Genomic DNA, 23783 nt, shown 5'->3' on the forward strand with positions numbered 1-23783 from the left:
TTTCCAAGTAAGATCAATTATCACAATGCCAAGTATCTGTTCCATTCTCCCCCTCCAAAAGATCTGTGGCTTTGGGCAACAGCAAAATGGATTTGAATTCGATAGAAGAAAGACCTATCCCGATGCCCAGGTGTACCCCATATTGACAAGGAATATGTGCCATTCTCTTTTAGAAAGGTCCTGAAGCAACAGCTCTCTATGAGCATGCTTCTCCCAACACACACCAGCAATTGAGACTGTAAGTTTGGTGGTTTAGTAGAATATGATGTCATTGGAAGAATGAGGAGGAGGACGAGCAGGGATGTGGAGACTGCCTGAGGGCCGGGCAGCCTGGGCTTTAGCTCAGCTACTTGAGAGGGTCTCCATCTTGCCCCCTGTCTTTGCTGCTGCATCTCCTACCACCCCCAACCTCTACCTCACAGTCACAGGAGAAGAGGCAGCTCAGACTGTGGGAAAGGAAAGCAGAGATGATGCTCCCTCTGTGTCACTCAGGAAAACCAAAGTGGTTTTCTGTCATGCTTTCTCCCTGGTGCCTTTTTAATTAGCTTAATGAAGCCCTCCCACTTGTGGATGAGAAAACAAAACAGGAGATGAGGAACAAAGAGACAAGAAAATAATGTGAGGCTAAACAACCCAGGTGACTCAGGCTTCAGGAATGGTCATTGTGTGTACCCCAGGAATGGGTGGGGGACTGGTTTTGGAGAAGCAACCTGTCTCTAGCATCCTCCAACAAAGCATCACCGAGGCAGCTGGTGAAGGAGTGAGCTCCACACCTCTGCTCTGCAGTGTCCATGGCACCTGGGGTCTCCTTCAGAGCCCACTCCATAGGCAAAGCAAACCCAGAGCTTGTCCCTGAAGGACAGTCGTGGTGTCTCGTTAGTGTTGAAACTCTAGTGCCCAGCGTGCAACCTGGCACACCATAGGAATTCAATAAATGCTCGATCCTTTTGTGTGTGAATGTATGACAGCCTGCTTGTTCACTCTCCATCCATACCACTTGCCCCATCTGGAGGGTCGGGACAAGCTCCAGCCTGGGAGATGGTATGAATATCAGTTCATGAGTGCTTAATATTCTCATCACAGAGCTGTCTCTCTGGCACCAACGTGCTCTCCCTACAGAGCAGGCCCCACATAGATTTTTCTCCTCTGAATTCTCCAGGAAGATATATTGATCCAGTCCAAGTGATATCAATAGACCCAGGTAACTGGATAAAGCTTCTGGATTTTGCCTTAAAATATGTATGATTTAGCCTCAAGATACCACCTGGTAGCTTCACCACCCTCCTCTCCCTGGCTGTCATTCCATCGTGACTGTTAGACACCACCCTCTTCTCAGCTGTAACCTACCCTTCCCAACCCAGGTACTTTCTGTCCAGTCCCAGGATGACATCAAGAACTGTGGGTAGAAATTAAAGGTGAGGGCAACAGGAAATGGAGGAAACCATGCAATTCCATCCCATGTCCCAAAGCAGACCTTGTCAACTCCCCGACACAAAGGTTCCCAGGACTCTGGCCATGGATGCTCCATTTCTAAAAATGAAACTACCCAGAGGCCTATTTCCTCCACAGGCTGGGGGGTGCACTCTGCCCTCACCCTCTGAGAGACACCTCTGCACCAACTCAGGAAATGTGTTCACAGTTTCCTCCTGGAGCTGGGACTTGTGCTGGCAAAAGTTGAAGGGTGGTTTGGCTCTCCCTAGCCTCTGCTGGTGCCCATAGCTACTTCACCATTTTGCTTCCTGCAGGATCCACAGGATGTAAGTTCCCACTGACTACTTTGCCACCCATGAGTCCTGTACCCAAAGCAACATTCTGTGCTACAGATCCCTCCCTGTAAAGTAGAAATAAAAATACCTACCTCATAGGAAAGGTGCAAGGATTAACCAACATACATGACGTGTTTAGCCTACTGCCTGGAACATAGGATTAGTTAGTAATAAAAAGAACAGCTTCTCTCTGTGGAGCATTTATTTTGCATTAGGCAGTGCTTACATTAATCACTCCAGTCCTCATAACCATCCTAGGAGGTAAGTACAGTTGTCAGAGTCATTTCACAAATGTGGAATCTGAGATTCATGTCCCAAAGCCACAGCTAATAACTGGCAGAGCTGGGCTTTGAACCCAGGTCTGTTAGATTCCAGGGTGTATGTGCTGAACTACTACACCAATGTCCCATCCAGCACATATCACTTCCCTTCTCCTTTCCTTCCCACCTCTTCCCAGCTATCACCTCATTGTGAAATTCTTTTCCAGAACACAAAACTTAAGAGCAAAGATGGCAAATTTTTCTGTAAAAGGCAAAATCATAATTATTTTCAGCTCTGCAGGCCATGCGGTCTCTGTCATGCTACTGAATTCTGCCAGTGCAGTGTGAAAACAGGCACAAACAATAGGTACGTGAATGGACATGACTGTGTTCCAATAAAACTTTATTAACCAAACACATGGCTGGATTCGGCCCAACAGCCATAGTTTGCTGATTATGCTCTAGAGGAACAGCATAGCTCTAAGGAAAAGAGACTTAGGATGAAGAATACTTGGTAAACACTAGGTGCTCAATGAGTATGTGTGGGTTAATTTAGAAGTCATTTTTTTCATCTCTTTGAATCCAGGCAATAACATCAATAAATAAATAGTTCTCCAATTAGAGTTTCACAGAAAGCTGATTCCACTCTTTCCTGAATTGTCTGCTTATATGTCTAATTTATGTCAGGAAGTTTCCTTCCTACCTTGGCTCATTTGTGAATTGATATTTTCTCTACTGAGAACAGTCTATTCATTAAACCCAAACCTTTCCCTTCCCCCTTCCCTGCACCATAACACCAACGACAAGGCCACTGCACCCGAAACAGAGACCTGTTTTACTGAACATAGGAAGGGTCTGCTACTTCCTCCCCGGGCAATTGAGCCACATGCTGCTGGCAGGGCAACTCTCCACAACACTCTTGAGATAAACTCAAGTCCTGATATGGCAGCAAAGACTGAAGCTTTCTGGCCTCCTTCCAGAAATGAGAAGGCCGCTTGGGTGGCAGATACCCCTTCAAAAAAAGTACCAGTGTAATTAAAGTATGCCACTGGGTGAGGAGCTTGGGGACAGCTAGCCAGGCAACAGCATGGGGGCTCCTCATCTCCTCTGCAGCTGTTGCCACCAGGGCTCAGCCTGCAAGAGACAGAGAGAACATTGTTTTGAGTTGATTTGTTTTCATTTGTATTTATTGGTTTATGGGCATGGGATGCTTGAAATGCCCATATGGTCTCCAACATAGGTTACAACAAAAAATCCAATCTTGGAGTTGAAATGAAGCCATAACTAAACAGCCAAGTCCATGAACCATGTTATCTATAGCCTGAGAGCTTTGGAGAAGGCAGGAGGCAGGAAAGAGCTTGGCTTCTAAAGTCCAAGGATCTAGCCAATTGAGCCAACTGCTATTTATTTGGGGATACTTCTTTGGCCCCTCAATTCTTCTCTTTCTCCGTCATATTTCTCTCTGGATCCAGTCTCTGTTTTCCCACACCCCACAAGGGCTCTTCCCAAGGCCAGTGGCTCCACAGAGAGATCAAACCATTGCAACAACATAGCCTTTTCTCTCCAAGGGTAGGTTTAGCAACAGAAGAAGGTGGAACTGCAGGTTGAAGTGCAGCACCTGTGTTTTCCACCATTCGGTGCATGTCTAGCCCAGAACACAGTCACCATTTACACATCTAACCCCCACGACAAAGAGGATGTACCTATCCCTTCCTACACCGACCTCCTTACCTCCAACCTTCCACAGCACATTCTGAGTGCCAACTCACCACTTAGCACTTTGTTAACCATCATCTTATATTTTCTAAAGATTCTAGCTTTTTCCTCCATAGTTATAAAGGAAGCTCATTGAGGTGGGGACTGTGATTCAGAATAATAACCATACCTAAAAACTTTGAGGACAAAAAAAAACAATAAATTACTCTTGTATCAGCAATTCATAGTACTCTGCCTGTGAGTAGTGGAGGACAGGGTTGTGCTCATTCCCACCTCATGGGCTTTGCAAGCACATTCTCTTTTTCTGAAATACCTCCTCCCACTGCCAACCTCCACACTGCTGATGCCTTCACATCGGTCAGGTCTCAGCTTAAACACCATCTCCAGCAAGGCCTTCTCTTGTCAGTCTAGCTAAAGCAATTCTAGAACAGCTCCAATAAACATGTATTGCAAGAGTGAATGGTCGTCATTTTGCAGATGAAGAAACTAAGGCTCACTATGATGAGAAATTACTTATCCAGGGTCAAAGGGCTACTTAAAGGCACCAACTGAGGTGTGATGACAGAATGTCAGAATACTTATGTGTCTCCTGTACTATAAGTGCACTTACAAGTTCTTATTTCTTATTCAGTATCTATCTACTCCAGTACTCTGTAAGCTTTATGAGGACAGGGTCTGTATCTGTCAGTTTCACTTGTGTAGCTCTGCTATCTAGTACAGGATGTGGTGCATCAATATCAATTGTACTAATGATTGTACAATTGACTAATCAACAAATTGTCATCTAGTTGGGTCTCAATAAACACTTGGTAACAGACTGAGTGCAGTGCATCCAGAACACAGAGGCAGAAGATATGAGCCTTCAATTATTCCGGTCCTCTTTCTCTGAATAGCAAAACAACCTTTTCCTGGAATGTCCTCCGGGATCCAGGAGCCACAAGGATGCTAGTGGAATTTCTTTGAAAACGTGGAGCAAGAGCAGGGAAAATGAATATCTAAATGAGCAGTTTCGGTGCCAAGTTATAAATCTCACCTAATTACAGGATAGCTCTTCTCCTTTGGGGTCTTTCATCTAGCATGAATTTTCTTCACTCGGGAATCAAGGTTCACACAGCTCTCCCCCCCAGCCTCTCCATTCCCTGGGTGGGCTTTGATCTGGTCCAGGGGATTCAGGGACTATTGGCTCATCTCAAGGTAGAGAGTTCATGTCTGGGAGCAGAAACAGCAATAAAGGCAGAAGTTATGAGCCCACAGCCAGCAGGGAAATGTAGTGGGCGGCTGCTAACAACACACCGTATCCATCTCTAGAAACTTCATAAGATTTGATCCACTCTCATGTCGTATACTAATCTACTTTTTTTTTTCCTTCGGGTTAGATTCTCCTTCGTTTTCGTCAACTACTTTCTTGCAAGATCAAGTACATTTGTTCTCCTAGGCTCTTTCTCCCTCTCTCCATCTACCCGTCCTCCACTTTCCCTCTAGTCTCTCTCTGTTTAAAGGAGGCAATGGAGTATACACAGGCTTTGCAGTCACACTAATCTGGGTTTAAATCCTTGTTCTATCAGTTATTTTGTTATTTGTGAGCAAGTTACCTAAACTTCTTTGAGCCTACGTTTTCTCATCTGTAAAATGGAGATCATCCTTACAGGGGTTTTGTGAGGATCAAATAGTACAAATTGCCTGAAGGGCTTAGCACACTGCATGGCAAATAGTAAGACTGCAGTAAATGTAGCCACTGTCATTCCCATTACCAGCCTCATTTCTCCCACCCAGCTCCAACCTTCCCTTCCTCTTTGGCTCTGTGTCTACACTTATACTGCCAGGCTTAATGAAACACTGGTCACCTCATCTAGCTCAGTTTTTCAGGATGGTAAAGGTGCTTGACTGTCAGTCCCTGGTATTTCAGACTTTGTGTCTCTCTCTCCTTCATTTCCCCATATGCTTTTCTCTTTGAGACACTTGACTTTCTCCAACTTTCCTGAGAACACCTGCTGAGGCAGTAACCATCAGCATTACCTTTCAGTCAAAGCCCCACCTGGATTGTGCTCAGAACTTTTAGCTAAGAGAGAGGGGATGACTGCCACTTAGAGTCTCTCTCACTTTGTCCACCATGTTTAATTCATGTGTGTTGTAGACCATTTAAAGAGGTTCAATGAGCTGTGAAGATCAAGATATGAGCCTTACAGATTGTACCTTATTGAATTAAGATGCTAAATATGGAGCCTAAGTGATGTCAAGGAGGAAACAGTGAAAGCCTTAATGGTTTACGATGATGGAAATCAGGGTGGGTCAAGTCAGTAGCAAATTGAAAAGATGCACGACTTCAAGGAAAAGGCCATTTGTCATAGTAGAGTCATCCTCAATTTCTCCCTCTCCCTCATCCTCTGCATTCACTCCATCACTGAGACCTGTCAATTCTACCTCTAAATAAATCTCAAGTGTCCACTTCTCTTCATTCCCACTGCCATCACCCAAGGTCAACCCCCCCTCTCTGATTTGACTACTGCAATAGACTCACTTGTCTCTTTGGATCTATCTTGCCCTTTTCTAATCCAATCTCCACTCTTTCTAAAATATAAACCAAATTATGTCACTTCTCTCTTTAAAATCTTCCAGTGGCTTCCTGTTGCTCTTATAATAAACTCTAAACTTTGTTCCTCAATTGATTGATCTTATCTCAATCCACGCTCCCCCCTTGTTTACTCTACTTTTGCATCCCTGTCTCCTTTTTGTCCCTCCAACATGCTAAGCTCATCCCCATCTCCGGCCTCTTGCACTTGTTGTTCCCTTAGCCCCTTGTGCTTGTTTTATATGGCTGGTGCATTCTCGATCCCCAGGCCTTGGTATAGAGCAGACTTTTTCAGCCCCCTCCCTATGTAGTTTCCCCCCACTTACACTCCAGCACACCATCCTGCTTATGCTCTCTTTGTTGACTTTTTTCTATCTGCTCTTTTAGGACAAAGACCATATCCATATTATTCGTTCTGTATCCCTTGCACTTTTACAGTGCAAGTAATATAGTATTTGATCAATAAACATTTGCTGAAAGATTAAATGAATGAATTTGTCACAGAAAGTCTCATTCCAAGATTTGATCTTTCATTGGACAATTACAGACTAAACTCATTTCTCACACCCCTTTATTTTCTTAGCTCTGGGCTGAAAATCCACAGCTACCAAGATTATTGAATGCAACATAAAGACACAAGTAGTTGGTCCCCAATAAAACAAGAGAAAACAAGAAAACTTCCACATTAGCGGAAATAAACCAATTGTTTCTTCAATATATATTCAGTGAGTGCCTATGATGTGCCAGATACTGATCAAACACCCGTAATACACTGGTGTTTATCACAGCCCAAGTGGAGCTTAGAGTCTGGGAAAGGCAAACGTCAAACATAAATATATGATTATACCCTGGGTTAAGTGCTCTGAAGGAGAGGAAAAGCTTCACGTTGAGAATAATAATGGGGAAGGTAGGGTGGTCAGGAAATGACTTTCTGAGGAGAAGATAAAAAACATTTAAGCTATGACCTGAAGGAGATGAGTAAATGATAAAAGGGAGATGGTCTAAGGAAAACATTTGGCCATCTGGATGCCCTGTATCTTAACGTAGCAGCAAGCAGCTTTGGTTGATATATCTTCATGGATAAGGGAAAGTAAAGGGGCCTTCCAGCAACCAGGAGAGACCATGTATGGAGCTCTCTGCCACCCTCTCACACACCCTGTTAGCTACAAGATAAATAGATTTTTTTAATCAATTCTTTTTTTCTATAGAAATAACTTTTGCAACCCAAGTCTGGGCATTCTGAACTCAGAAGGAGCCCCAGACAGGTTCTTCCTTTGCCCCAAAAGCTTTGTTCTTTGTCTTCATTATGTGTCTTGGGATTCGTAAAAGATCAGAGCTGATCTGACAATCCTCGGCACATCAATCTCTCCCTATGTGGCAAGGATCCGTCTCTCCCATCTCCAGAGAGGAAACCACTTACCTCCTCTGATTCTTTTGGGTGGCTGACAGACGGCAAATTAGATCAACACTTAAGCATCTACGACAAAAATTTTCTGGGTACACTTGTTTAGGAAAAACATCCAAATTATTTAGTAGCCCATAATTCCTGTCAACTCATTATAGAAGTCTGGGCACGCAGACCAAGTAGGGAAGGAAGAACAGATAAAAGACCAGTGCCATCTGGAGTAGGAGGGCACTAGTTCCTCCTCTGGACAAGATCTTCAGTAAGCAACCCTCTATGCCAGGAGAGTCCCCATTAGTCACGCCCACGATGGGGACCTCCATGGCCTCCTCTCTCAAGCCTGGAGAAATCTATGAGGAACAATCGACAAAATACTGGACAAGGAGTCCTTGCACATGATTCTAGTCATGTTCATTGGCTACTAGACTTTGTCTCTATCTTGTTGTATGACTGTGAGCAAGTCTCTTTATCTTTCTGAATCTCAGGATCTTCTCTTCCTCTGGTAAAATAAAGTCATCAAACTAGGTCAAGTGTTTCCTAAAATATTTTTAGCAGCATAACCTGCCCTTTAGAGGAAAGCCTATGTGGAGGCCTGATATATAAAACAGGTAGGGTCTATTTGTATTTTGTCCCTTGAGAGGGGTCCCCAGAAGATGTTATTAGAAGCCTGCATTGTCTGTGATTCTTAAGGCTCTGGAGGCTGATTTGCTCCAAACTATGGGCTGGATTATGTGCTCTCAAAAGTCATATTTTAAAGCCCCATTCCCCCTTATGACTATATTTGGAGATTGAGCTTTTAGGAGGTATTTAAACTTAGATGAGGTCAAAAGATTGGGGTCCTAATCTGATAGGATTATAAGAGGAGGAAGAGAGAGAGAGAGATCCCTCCCTCAATGTCCATGCATCAAGGAAAGATTATGTGAGGACATAGGATGATCATCAGGAAGCAATCAGCCAGCACCTTGATCTCGAACTTCCCAGCCTCCAAAACTGGGAGAAAGTAAGTTTCTGTTGTTGAAGCCACCCAGTTGGTAGTATTTTGTTATGGCAGCTCAGGTGCACTAATACAGCCCAGCTATGGCACCAGTGGCTCTCAGTCTAAGGATAAGAGTGGCCCTTGTAACTTTGAGTTTGACTCCTTAACATCCATGAGTCAGGGTCCCAGCTAGAAGGCAAAGGGTTGTCCTCCTTATTTCACAAGGACTTCCCCATCCACTCCAACCACACAGATACCTTATTTCCCTGATAAACATCCTGACCCCATGTTTTGTTTATCTCTTAGTTGAATAAGGAAAATCAACCTCACTTAAAATCACACAGGCAATTAGGTCTTTCCAGTGCTCCCTCCTAACTCTTATTGTATTCCTCTGTCCAACAATCTTTGCTGACTCGCCGGGACATATGAAATAAAGAACAAAATGCCAGACACTCTATCCTTGCCTTCCATAGCTCCCCTACAGGTATGCCATTCATGGATCCCAAAACACGCCTGTATTTTTCTATTTCTGCACATTTTTTACTCTATGTGCAGTAGGTTGACTTCATCTAGGATGCCTCCTCTACTACCTCTGGCCATCTAACGCTGCCCATCCTTCAAGATCCAGCTCATTTGCCACCTTCTCCATGAAAGTTATCCTGAATTCTCTACTTGGAAGTATTATTTACCTTTTTTGCACTTCTGTCACCACTCACTATGCTGACATGGCACAGAACACCCATTTTCCCACTATGACTACTGAGAAACTTCTTAAATCCTCTTCTAGGTTGCAAATGTCTTGAGGACAAAAACCGTGTCTTATTCGTCTTTCAATCTTATATACTGCCTGGCATGGGGCCTTGCAATTAGAAGGTGCTCAATAAATAATGGTTAAGTGAATGAATGGATGGATGGATAGATGAATTTGAGAATAACTGTATCTGATTAGGTCGGGAATAATTTAAGTATAGATAGAGCTTTTAATATGCCTGTGCATAAAAGAGGAAGTACGAACCTGGAATATGTGATGAGTTTGGGGGCAGATGTCAGAGATGAAGGTATAGTAACTCATAACTCATTCAACAGCTACACATTTGTTAAGCACTAACAATATGCTGGGAACTGTTACACAGCTGGTGAGAAAAATAGACAAGATTCTTACCATCTTGGAACTTGCAGTGTAGTGGGAGAAACATATTAAATAGATGCTTGAATATTGTATAAAATAGTAACTAGTAGCTTGCTATATAAAGGAAAAGAAGTTGCTCTAAGGTAGAATGAGAGACGGATATAATTTAGATTCAGGGATTAGGAAAGGGCTCTCCAAGGAGGTAGCATTTTGGATAAAGATGAACTAAGTTAAGATCCGAAGGGGATCAGGAACCAGCCAGGCTTAAAGAGAGACAAAGATCCTGAGGTAGGAAACTGATGCCTGCAATGAACTGCAAGGCCAAGAGGATCAAAGAGAACTGGTGAGGAATTGGTAGGAAAGGAAGACAGTGGGTAGCTGAGGACCTGATCACACAGGACCCTCCAGTGAGGAGTCCTGGTTTATTCCAAGTGTGGTGGAAAGTCACTGAAGGGTGTCAGCAGTGGAAGGATATGACCCTCTCCTCACTTTGGCTGCTGCACAGAGAAAAGACTGAACCAGAACAAGTCTGGCTGCAGACTACACATAGAAGACTATTGCAAACAAGAGTCTAAAGTGGTTCAGATTGAAGGGATGTCAGTGGGTATGGAAAGAAGTAGCAGGACTAAAGAAGCATTGAGGTATAATACCTTAGAGTATCTAGTTGATAACTAATTTGTCATATGCCATGTGCTATATTCTCTTATTTATTGTCAATGCCTCGCAACAATATCTTGTAAGTCCATGAGAGCAAGGACTTGTCTTATACATTGCTGAATCCCAATGCCTATAACAGTGCGTGGCATATAGTAAGTGCTAACTAAATATCTGGTGAATAAATTTATGATGGAATGAATTATAAATTAGACATAAAAGTGAAAAGGTGTAGAGAATGAATTCCAGGAGGATGGGGGTGATATTTATTAAGATGAGAAAAAGCAAGGAGAAGCTGTTTGGGGGATAAGATCAGAAATTCATTTTTTGATATGTGGAGTTTTATAGGTATCTAGGAGATATCCAAAGGGATATTGTCATATAAATTTAGGCAATATCTACACATATATAGCATTTCAAACCATGGGATCATCTACAACAGGATTTCTTGACCTGAAGTCTACAATGGCCAAGGGGTTTATGAATGATACTCAGGAGATCCATGAACCTGTATGAGAAAAATATTATATCTTCACTTTTACTAAATTCTAACTGAAATTTAGCATTCAATTATGAACGTAGCAACAAACTACAGCAGTATATGTGATACCTGTGAATTTGTCCATAACAAAGAACACAGATGTTGTAATATGATATTACAACTTGCCATATCATTTGTGCTCATCACCATTTCAACCTCATGGAAGTCATTGGACTCACCACCAGATCTTATAATTGACAAAAAAAAAAAAAGGCACATATATCCTTATATCACAAATTTCATGATTTTTGTTTTTCTACGTTTTGATAAATGGTTTTCAAAATAATGGACTTCCTTTCTTGTTCCATATATTTTAGTCAACGGGTTTAAAAGCAATGGGGTCAGAGCTGGGCTCCATCCTGGCTGGGCTATCACAATGTGATAGCATCAAGTACCTCTGAGAGAAAACAGCAGCAGGACCTGGAGGCAGTGTCTGTGGAAGCGGAAGATACTACTCCCAACCATTGCACGTCCAGCTTCCAAGTTCTAGTGGTGTCAGCCAAGTTCAAGGGGAAGCTGCCGCTTCAGAGACATGGGCTGGTAAACAGGTGCCTAGCAGAAGAGCTCCTGTACGTCCGTGCCTTTGAGCAAAAAACCCTGACCCCAGAGCAGTGGGCCTATGAGTGGCAGAAATGAGGGACCAGGACAAGCACAGCCATTAAATATGAATCATGGCCAAAAATAAAATTAAAAAATAAATAAAATAATAAAATAAAATAAAATAAAATAAAATAAAATAAAATAAAAAGTAGTGTTATTGTAAGAAAGGAACCGGCTTGACCAAATAGCCAGAGGTTTCATATCACAGGACAAATTCAGTGTCCCTGGGAGGAGCCGTGTCTGGGGAAGAGGGAACTACCAGGAAGGCAGGGACTGACTGTCCAAGAAATGGTGGGGTGGGGTGGAAGGGAAATAGCCATGGGGTGAAGGAAGCTGACTAAAGAATCAGGAAGTTATGGAAAGCTTACAAGTTGGAGAACAGAGAAGAACAAGAACTCTAGAGCTCTTGACAAGGGGACTCAACACACAGAGAAGACTCAAGAGAGAAGTCTGAAAACAAAATGGCAGGGGACACTACTTGGCCTGTGAACAGCCTATCTTTAGCTGGAGACCCTGGGGCACGTCTTCCAGAGAGCGGCTAGGGACTCCTGAACTGGGTGTAAGGCTGCCTTGGGCAGGTGCATCAGTGAAGGGCTGGCTGGGCTGGGAGACCTAAGGAGATCTAAGCCCTGCCCTTGACCGGCTCTGTGACTTTGATTCAGTCGTTCCTTGGGTGGGTCTATTTCCTCATCCTAAAGCTGAGGGGGTTGACCTAGAACATTTTTAAGAGTCCCTCCAATACAGACAATACAGGATTTGATCAATGCTCTGTTCTGAGACTGCTGTAATACTGTGTGGCTGGTCATACTGGACAAAAACCTTTCTCTCTCTGGGCCTCCAACTCCTAAAATTCAGAGATTGACCAACTATCTTCTTGGACTCTTCCAGCTCTAATGACCTGTTACCAGGGGCTGTTTGTTAACCATAACACACAAACAAACAAGCCTGGAAAGCCCAGCCAAAAGGGCCTTACTTTCTCTGATTGACTGACAAAACCAAAAGAGTCTTATCTGGGCTAGAGGTGCACAGAAAAGGGGGGACCAGGAAGTGGACCCAGTTTCTCTGAGCCTCATTCCTATGTTCTCTCCTTATACACTGTTCAAAGTTCACTCACAACACACCATGGCACTTACCTGCCTCTAAATCTATTGTTCCCCCATCCTCTCCTCCATCTCATAAACTGTGAGCTCCTTAGACTAGGGACCTTGCTTTACAGACTCACTTTTTATCTCTACTGCCTGGCTCAATAAATGTTTGCTGAATGAATGGACAATGTAACAGTTTTGTGAATGAATAGCATAATAATTATACACCAAATTACTTTGAGAAAAATTATTTTGACTCGGGCAAGACTAGATGAAGTGCAAATAAAGGGTCAGACATATCAGTGTGCATACTAAAAATGGGCTAAGGTTAACAGATGTCGAGTATCAAATTTTGCTAAGGGATTATGTTGCTCCACATTACCTATCTATGTCTCTACACCTTGGAAAAAACAATATTTATAGGTAATTCACTCTGATCACTCTATGGGAAGTGAGGTCTCCACTACCATTCCTACCCCTTTCCCTATCTCCTGCAAGGCCCCAATGCAGAATGAGTTAAATGCTGACCTCATTGTCATATTTCAGGCCTCTGACTAACCTTCTCTTCTGCTTCCTGTTTCAGGAGCAGTAACTGAGCCACTGCCTGCTCAAGCTTGAAGATAGATAGGCTGCAGAGAGATTCTCCGTGGGCTTGAACCTAAGCTGCATATTCCAATTGATTTTACCAAAAATCCCCACAGTAAGGTATCAAGCTCTAGCCCAACCAATAACACAAGGGCTCATGGTTTTCCATTTGCTGTATGTGCACAGCCACCTCAAGAACATCAAGGGAGATGTGGCTAAGGCAAGGCAAGATTTGTGTTTTCCTGGGTCCTTTTGGTCTTGGGCAGAGAAATCTCCAGCCCCTTGGATGCCTGAAGAGAAAACACCCTGAGTCAGACTATACTGATTATTGTGTAGAGGTCAGAGAGGTGAACTGAGGAAACGAGAATGTCTTAGAAATTGTTTAGTTACGAGGAACTGAAAGTCACTTCAACTAACTTAAGAAAAAAGGCATTTGATAGAACGATGCAGGGAAATTCAAGGGCCCCAAATTGTATCATGGGGAAAGCCGAAGATAGATGGCACAGAGGTAAGGAGTTAGTAAAAGGTTAAGGAAGTAGAGACAGCAACTAGATCGCTCTTTGAGAAAGTTCAGCAATAAAACAGAGAAATGAGTCAGTAACCCAAGGGAGTAGTGGAGAAGAAAAGGTTCTTGGAACGTAAATTAAGAAATAGCAGTCAGAAGAGGAGCAAACAGGGGAAAGAGAGATAAGATAATTGATGCACAGTAGATGCTCAATAAATATGTGCAAATTAATGGAAACCATCTGGGCTGAAGAACATTAAAGTTAAATCTGGCTCAGGGGACACTGAGCACATTTTCTACATTTCTGTCCTCATGTTAGGTGACTACTCTCCGACTCCTCAAGCACGATTCAGGCATCACCCTGGAGGAAATCAACGGCCTTCCAGGGCTACAACCAGGGAGCAGGGAGACATTGCTGCAGTTCTGGAAGCCATGGCCAGTCCCTCATGCCCAGCTGCCTGTGGTTCCTGCGTGTTGTGAGACCAAACAGATGTGAGAAGACCAGAAACTAAGCAACACCAGCTACACTCACATTTTCTAATTGACGTCATGAATCATTATCAGCCAAACACCAGTCCCAACAGAAGCTGGTCTTTCTCTTAGAGGGGACTCTTGGGATACCTGGCCAGGACAATAGGGGTTCTGGAGAAGAGGCCAGTAGTTCAAGCTAATTATTCTAGCCATCATACTGGAATTAACGAGGTAAACTGAGTAAATGAGATGTTTTAGGGGCATTTTGGTTGCAAGGAACAGATGTTCACTTAAGCTAACTTGAATAAAATGGAATTTATTTTAAGGAGCCAGGGAAATACCACGGAACAGAATTATAAAAAAAAAAAAAAAAAGAAAAACTTACAATGGGCTTTATAGGAAATGGGAAGTTGAGATGTTCTTTTTCTCTCTACCATTTTTGCACCCCACAGTGCATGTCTTTCAAATCTTCCAGAGGCACCTGGGTGGCTCAGTTGGTTGAGTGTCCGACTTTGGCTCAGGTCATGATCTCACAGTTCATGAGGCTTGTGAGTTCGAGCCCTGTGTAGGGTTCTATGCTAACAGCTCAGAGCCTGGAGCCTGCTTCAGATTCTGTGTCTCCCTCTCTCTCTGCTCCTCCCCTGCTCACGCTCTGTCTGTCCCTCTCTCAAAAGTAAATAAACATTTTAAAAAGGTTTTTAAAAATCTTCCATGTTATTTTCTCCATCTTTCTCTCTCCTGGAGTCATTTCTGTGCTCATTCACCCACTTTTGCATGGCCCATCATGAATGCCCTGAAATCGTGGCCACACCACTACCACCACCACTAATGGAATCTGGCAGCTCAGCTCCCCCCAGACTAATGACTGTATCTCTGTCATCCCATTCTGTACTCCCTGCAAAGAGCCATTTATTAGCTCAGTTAGGGCCGGGTGTCTACATCAGCACAACCAGATTATTACAGAGATAGAGACACATGATAAGTGGAGACATGCCTTCCAGGCTGTAGATGGGCAGGTTTGCTAACAAGGAGGTGGCATGGAGAGAAAATGACTGGCATATTTAGTTCAGAGATTCTAGCTGAATGTCACACTCTGGGCTAAACTTGATTTATCAGGTGCTATGGGAAAAGTTGACTTAGTCGCTCACCTCCTTTAAGGAAAACTTTTTGCTCAATTTGGAGCAAGGGCAGAAAAATGCCCAGAGATTTGTCTGTTAAATTATAGCATCTCCTGGTTGCTTGATGCCCTCGCCTCAAGACAGGCTGAAGCCAACACCTTTTCCCTACGGGGTTTTGCTTCTCTGAATACGATGATGAATTCCTTAGTGGCTCCTGCCCAGGCACTGAGATTGTTGGCTAGTTCACTTCTTGCGCAGGGTGAAGAACTAAAATGGATTAAAAGCATCCAGAAGATGTTCTCTGAACACAGTGGAATTAAAGTAGACATCAACTACAGAAAGATATATGGAAAATGACCAAATATTTGGAAACTAAACAACTCACTTCTAAATAACCCATTAGCCAAAGAATAAATCACAAGGGAAATCAAAAAATATTGTAACACAACATATTAAAATGTCTTCTTTTTTGAAGCCAAAGCAGGGCATAAAGGATAATTCTTAGCACTGTAAACCTTGTATTAAAAAAAAAATAGAAAGACTTCAAATCAATGACTGAAGCTTCCACCTTAAGAAACTAGAAAAATAAAAATAAAACCTAAAGTAAGCATTAGGAAGTAAATAATAAAGACAAGAACAGAAGTCAATGAAAGGCAAAACAGGAAAATAATGGAGAAAAACAACAAAATTAAATGTTTCCTTTAAAATATCAATAGGGGCGCCTGGGTGGCGCAGTCAGTTAAGCGTCCGACCTCAGCCAGGTCACGATCTCGCGGTCCGTGAGTTCGAGCCCCGCGTCGGGCTCTGGGCTGATGGCTCAGAGCCTGGAGCCTGCTTCCGATTCTGTGTCTCCCTCTCTCTCTGCCCCTCCCCCGTTCATGCTCTGTCTCTCTCTGTCCCAAAAATGAATAAACATTGAAAAAAAAAATTTTAAAAAAATAAATAAATAAAATAAAATATCAATAAAAGTGATAACCTCCTAAGCAGATTGATGGGGGGCAGGGGAAAGAGAGAGAACAAATTACCAACATCAGGAATGAGAGAAGGGGCATAACTACAGATCTCACAGACATTAAAAGGAAAATCATCAAATATTAAGAAAAATTTATGACAATAAATACAAGATAAATACAAATTCATCTAATACTTAGATGAAATGGACACATTCCTTTGAAGATACAAGCTACCAAAACTCTCTCAGGAAGAAATAGCTTGAATAGCCATATATATATATATATATGCCTCTCCATAAAGAAAACTCTGGGCTTGAACAATTTTACTGGTAGATTCTGCCAAAAATTTTAAGAAAGTTATAATGCCTATCTCACATAAATTATTCTACAACATAAAAGTTGGAGGGACACTCCAATTCATTCTGACTCTAGCATTACCCTGATCCCAAAGCCAATTGGTTATTCTAAGAAAATGAAACTACAAACTAATTTCCAACATTGAACATAGATATAAAAATCCTTAACAAAATGTAAACAAACTGAATCCAGCAATATATAAAAAGGCCAATAATACAGCATAACCAAGTGGAGTTTATCCTCAGAATGCAAGATCAGCTTAACATTAAAAAATCAATCAGAGGCACCTGGGTGGCTCCCCTAGTTAAGCATCAGACTCTTGATTTCAGCTCAGGTCATGATCTCACAGTTCATGGGATCAGCTATCTGTGGAGCTCTGTGCTGATAGCACAGAGCCTGCTTGGGATCCTCTCTCTCCCTCTCCCTCTGCCCCTCCCCAACTTGCATGCATGCACACATATGCACACTCTCACTAAATACATACATACATACATACATACATACATACATACATACATACATATTTTTAAGACCAATCAGTATAATCACATTAACAGTCTAAAAGAGAAAAATCATAATTATCTCAATAGTTATGGAAAAATCATTTGCCAAATTTTTAAATACCCCTTCATGATAAAAAACATCTGAGCAAATTTAGAATAGAAGGCAACTTTCTCAGCTTCAAAGAACACAGAATGTGGGAATATATGGGAAACCTATAGCTAACACAATACCAAACAGTGGAAAAACTGAATGTTTTTCTCCTAAGATCAGGAACAAGACACTCCTCACTCCCCACTCCCATTTAACATTGTACTGGCGCTACTATCCAGGTGCAATTAGGAAAAACAAACAAAAAAGGCATTCAGGGGAGGGGGGGAAAGGCATCCAGACTAGAAAGGAAGAAATGAAATTCTTTATCCTAAAATTTACTTTCTTTAAGTTCAGAAGCTCATCATTCTGGCATGATGGAATCTGGAAAACTCTCCCATTCATCTACTGGGTACCAGGAAATGCATCCTGTCCCTATGTCTTCCATCGCTCTTTTAACACTGGAAGGAGTATTGCTTGGGACTGCACACAGTCAGGGACTTCCATTCTGATGTCAATGTGCTAGGGTTGTGGTCAACCTTCTCTTTCCTCTCCTCTCTTTTCTGTTCTCTTTTCTTCCTTACTCCTCCTCCTCTTGCTCCTCCTCCCCTTCCTCTTCCTCTTCATCTTCGTCTTGTTTGCCTTTTCCTTCTCCCCCTCCTCCTCCTTCTCCTCCTCCTCTTCCTCCTTCTTCTCTTTCTCCTCCTTCTCCTTCTCTTCCTCCTCCTCCTCTTCTTCTTCTTCTTCTTCTTCTTCTTCTTCTTCTTCTTCTTCTTCTTTTCTCTCTCTCTCTCTCTCTTCCCCCCTCCTCCATCCCTTCCTCCATCACTGCCACTATCTCTTCCCAGGAGACCAGACAGTTAAGGAGGTCAGTGCTAAGCTCCTGCCTGACAATGCTCATCCATTTCTCCCCCTTTCCCACAATCTTTCTCATTTCCAATAGTCTAGATAGATAAAATAGTCTCAGAGTACGCTTGCATCTAAGAGTTCCCACATCTTGAAAGGGCAGAGGAGAGAAAAAGTTGTAGGCATGAGCTAAATATCACTTCAAGCTACTTTTTGCTGGCTAATATGCTCTCAATATCCTGGTGGACATAGATGATATTTGAGTATGGATTTAGGGAGGAAGAGACTCCGCAGCTCAACCCATCTTGATTCTTGGTAATAAGCTGTCTCCATCCCAGGCAAAATGAGTTGTCCATGGTGGCATGGACATGCGACCAGAGGACCATACAGGGCTTTGGTGCCAGAGCCTCGTGGTGATAAAACTGGGGCATTTGTTGGACTCTGACTTCTGCATACCCTGCTTTCAGGAATACTACAAGTTATCAGTGGCTGGCATAGACAGCCAAGCACCCAGAAACCTAGGTCCTTGTCATTTTTTGCTCAATCTTCCCCTCCCTGACTGCTGTGATCACCTCACAGAGAATAAACTACCCCTACTCAAACTTCACCTCTGGGTGCCAAGATTGATGATGCTATGCACACACCTGCAAAGCGAATATGAAAAGCTTTATCACTTGCATAATAAGAGTCTCTGGGGAGAACAGGATAGGCTCCCCAGGGGCCAAAAAATGGCTTGAAAGAGAGCAATGAAGGACAAGTAGGTTGGGGTCTTATGGGGATTATAGAATGGGGCTGGGGTGAGGGCCTGTGCTTGAGTGGTTTCAACTTCCCGCTGATGCCAAAGCAAGAAGTACCTTGGTTTTCTTATAAGCTTGCCCAGATATGGGGCAGAAAAACAAAGGAAAGTGGGCTTTAAGAAGCCGTCAGCAGTCGAGTATCAGAAATGAAGTCAGACGCTTCACTGCAACGACACTATCAGTAATTCCTTCAAAGAGCTGCCTTTCAACTCTCTGTCCTCAATGTGAGGAGCATCCACCAGGCCCCTACCCGACAACATCTGTCTTTGGGAAGAACAGGTTGTTGGGCTGGGAGTCTCGCTCCCACACAAGGAGCAGCCATATGCGTGGATGTGACAGGACCTAATGAGCTCGCAGAGAATATTTAAATTGCTAAACAGGATAGCATATTTACTACCGTGTTTATCCCTAAGCATTTGCAGTAAAAATCAAAGTGATGCCATTATGTGATCCCCCAGTGGCATGTACTTGGAAGCTCTCCTTTTTTAGCCAAAATTGATTTGGGGGTTGTATATAATTCTCTCTTTCAAACAGCAATTGAAAGTCTGAATGGTGGGGAATTAAGCAGAAAAAATATGGACAAGCTTAAAGCACAAGCAGAAAAGAATTTGCTCACTACCTCTGGGAGGTGACGATGACAGCCTTATCCCTCTCTACTGTCCCATTGCAGGGACCATCAGCAGCATGGTACCGAAGAAAACACCTTGGCTTTGAAGCCAACTGACTCAAAATTTAACTCTGGCTGAGCCACTTAATATGTGACCTTAGGGGGCGCCTGGGTGGCTCAGTCAGTTGGGTATCCAACTTTGGCTCAGTCATGATCTCATGGTTCATGAGTTCGAGCCCCACATTGGTCTCTGTGCTGACAGCCCAGAGCCTAGAGCCTGGAGCCTGCTTAGGAGTCTGTGCCTCCCTCTGTCTCTGTCTCTGTCTCTGTCTCTGTCTCTCTGTCTCTCTTTCTCAAAAATAAATAAATATTTTTAAAAATTAAACATGTGACCTTTCTCAAAAATAAATAAATACTTAAAAAAATTAAACATGTGACCTTAGGAAATTAAGTTTCTTACAACCTCACTTTTCCCATCTGTACATTAGGGATAATAATACCTACCACGATAAGATTGTTATAAAGAAAAAAGGAGAAAATTCACATTAGTTTCTATGCCATGTATACAATAGGCACTCACTAGTTAGTGCATTTTACCGCATTTCTACCACCATTAGGACAACCACCAGTACTAAAGAATTGTGAGTTTTAAAAACTTTTATCTCTCCATTCTTCTGTCCATGGTGCATAACTTGCTCTCCAAAATTACCAAGGATCATGTCTGTACTTAAAAACCTCCAGAAGGGCGCCTGGGTGGCGCAGTCGGTTGAGCGTCCGACTTCAGCCAGGTCACGGTCTCACGGTCCGGGAGTTCGAGCCCCGCGTCAGGCTCTGGGCTGATGGCTCAGAGCCTGGAGCCTGTTTCCGATTCTGTGTCTCCCTCTCTCTCTGCCCCTCCCCTGTTCATGCTCTGTCTCTCTCTGTCCCAAAAATAAAAATAAAAAACGTTGAAAAAAAAATTTTAAAAAAAAAAAAAAAACCTCCAGAGAACTCACCACCTCCTTGGCATACTCCATCTACTGGAAACTCTAACGAAAAGTTCTTCCTTAAACTGAACTAAAATCTAGCTTGTCAAGGCACAGCTTCTGTCAACAGAAAAATATTCTGGGGGAATATTAGCAGCTGAGTAGAAAATAAAATGAAAGCTCTAGTTTCCATTTATGACAATATTTCAGATGAGACATCTTGAGAAACCATCAGCTACAAAGAAACCAAAAAGACTGCAGGAAATATTTCTAAATATCATTTTAAATGTAAAATGCATAGCAGAAGGGGCATGGCAATACAAAAAAAAAATCCTCATAAGTCACAAAGGAAACAAAAACACCAACCCAGGGGCACCTGGGTGGCTCCGTCGGTTGAGCGTCTGACTTCAGCTCAGGTCATGATCTCATGGTTCATGGGTTCGAGCCCTGCATCGGGCTCTGGGCTGACAGTTCAGAGCCTGGAGCCTGCTTCGGATTCTGTGTGTGTGTGTCTCTCTCTCTGCTCTTCCCTCGCTCATATTCTGTCTCTCTCTCCTCTCAAAAATAAAAAAAATAATAATAAACATTAAAAAAAATTAAAAAAAACACACCAACCCAGAAAGGTAGGTGCTGAGGATGACTGCTTATCACTGGCAACCTGGGGCTCCCTTTTATGGACTTTCCCTGAAGAAAGGCCTGTCCATAGGAATGAAGGTAAATCTAAAACCCTTGCATGAATCTGAGACCCTGACAAGCTGATCCCCTCCAAGAAAGGGTGAGCTTGTTAAAAAAAAATACCCACAAAGGGAGACAAAAGGAAGTTTGCCTTGTCAGAGTCTTGAAACTGACCAAAGAGAGAAACAGAAAAAGTCTCCCTGGACACAACAACTCGTGGAGACTACCTGTAATTCACACAATCTGAAATTTTTTTAATGTTTATTTTTTTTAGAGACACAGAGCACAAAGTGGGGGAGGGGCAGAAAAAGAGGGAGACACAGAATCCGAAGCAGGCTCCAGGCTCTGAGCTGTCAGCACAGAGCCTGACATGGGGCTCAAACTCACGAAACATGAGATCATGACCTGAGCCGAAGTCAGATGCTTAACCGACTGAGCCACCCAGGCACTCCTGAAAAGTTTTTTTTTTTAATCCATTAAGTTAAAAGGTCGATCATAATCCCAGATTGAGTATATCAAATGCAAATTCTCTCCAGAGTAATACACATTAAACCTAAGCTCAGAGAACTTTCACAGTTAAGCTCCAATGAGCATGATCTCACAATCTAAATTCATAAATTAGACCCACAAAGACTTTAGACATTGGAAAGAATATGTGTCTATCAAAAGCGAAAAATAAAAATAAGAAAGGATAAAGTTACTTATTAAGACTGGCATCTTGGCAAAGTAAGTACACATGCTATAATCTTAAGAGTGACCACCCAAAAAATAGAAGTAGAATGGATAATGGCCAAATTCATGGAGGTTGAAAACACAAAGTTTTTAAAAACCCAATCCAAAAGAAAGTAAAAGCAGAGAGAAAAACAATACTGGGGGAAAATAGGAAGCACAAAATAAATGGTTAAGTTTGAACTAACATGTCAGCAATAACATTAAGTGTAAATAAACTACATTGTCCAGTAAAAAGAGAAATAAAAAAACTGTTGGACTAGATGAAGAAATAAAATCTAACTTAATATAAGAATACAGAAAGATGGAAACTGGTAAAATGTCAACCAAAATAAAGCTGGAAGATTTCTGCTTCCAATCAAGGTGGAGTACCAGAAATTACAGTTACCCTCCTACCATAAACGGCCCCAAACTGACAAACTACATGGAAAACAATGTTGCCAAGACATTGCACATCATCCAACCAAGGACAGTGACCCTGAGCGATGGAAAACAAAGGAGATGAAGCCTACAGTTGCCCAAGCTCACTGACTTGAGTTTCCAGCCCAGACATAGCACAGGGAGAAGGCATCCAGGCCAGCCCAAAGGATTCCCCAACGTCAGGAGATAAAGCTGCGAGGCCAGGCAGGTCAATGTGGATCGAGTCAGCAGGACGGGGGACCAAAGAAGAGAGAGCGCCAGAGAGCTGTAGACCTCCCTCCAGCATTCAAGAGTACTGATAGGTGCACACAGTGAGGAAACTATCCAAAGCCAAGGGAAGAACCACCTGAAAGCTAGCTATTTCTGATGACACCGGAGAACTTACACAAAGTAAATGGTAAATTTAAAGATGTAAACTTTCAGCATAAGCCATGGTCAGAGAGCTAGAGAGTGTCTATGGCTGTACTAAAATTATCTCTTAATCCTTGTAGCCACAGAGCAGATATGGTGGAAAATAAGATTCTAAATGTCATTGTGCCTGTTGCAGAATTACAAGTTGAATTCGTAACTTCACCAATTCTTCTCTGTGAAAATTACGACTTGACTATACAAAGGAGTAAAACCTGAGTCTTTGAACAGAAACATGTTGGGGGACTTGGAAGAATCTAAGAAATTAAACCACTTATATCCCCTGAGCCTCCCTTGCTAACAGAAACGCTTACTTCTTTCTTGCCCAAGGAGACCAGTCAACTTTGCAATAACTTCACCTCAGACAGTTGTCTTTCAAGTACTCTTGCACTCCTTAAAACACACCCCACACATGCCTGTTGTTTCCAGATTCATAACTATGGTCAGATATTGGTAAAAATCTCATGCAAGAGGCATAGCTTATACACACCAAAGACTTGCATGCTTCTGCTCATTTATTAGAAACGAAGGAAACAAAGTATGGTATGAGTGTGGATTCTAAGGATCTTACATAGCTTTAAATAAAGCAGAATTTATCAATGCAGCCACAGTTAGCTGAGAATCTGTAGTTAATGCATTTGCTTTAGTAGTTAGGAATGCCTCTAACAATTTGCTTGATTGACTGAAATCTGGACTCCACAATGGTTTATAATAAATGAAATTGATATGCCAAAATTCGCTGACATAAAACAGAGAAGAAATTGAGTTGTCGGAACTCCAGGGGCAGCATGCAATGGTATTATCTTTGCATGTCCCTGGGCAGCAGTGGCCTGTGTAAACAGCAGTGATTCATAACCAGACAGGTCCTGTGGGGAGAGAATCTTTCTGTGCTTCCTGCTGGTCTTCCTGGCTTCTAGCCCCTTCCCTGAGCTTGGTCCTCCAGCTTTCTGTAAACACTGTGTTTACTTTAATAATCCACCCTCAAATTTCTTTTCCATTAAAGTTAGCCAGGGGGTGCCTGGGTGGCTCAGTCCAGTAAGCATCTGACTTCGACTCAG

At 42.6% G+C, this 23783-nt stretch overlaps 1 pseudogene; it reads left to right on the forward strand.

Moving 5' to 3' along the window:
- Positions 1 to 301: 301 nt before the first annotated feature.
- LOC121017993 (bolA-like protein 2) lies at positions 302 to 11649 on the forward strand (annotated as a pseudogene).
- Positions 11650 to 23783: the final 12134 nt, after the last annotated feature.

The sequence above is a fragment of the Herpailurus yagouaroundi genome, unplaced genomic scaffold (assembly GCF_014898765.1).
Source record: "Herpailurus yagouaroundi ecotype Mexico unplaced genomic scaffold, PumYag 77, whole genome shotgun sequence".
NCBI lineage: Eukaryota > Metazoa > Chordata > Mammalia > Carnivora > Felidae > Herpailurus > Herpailurus yagouaroundi.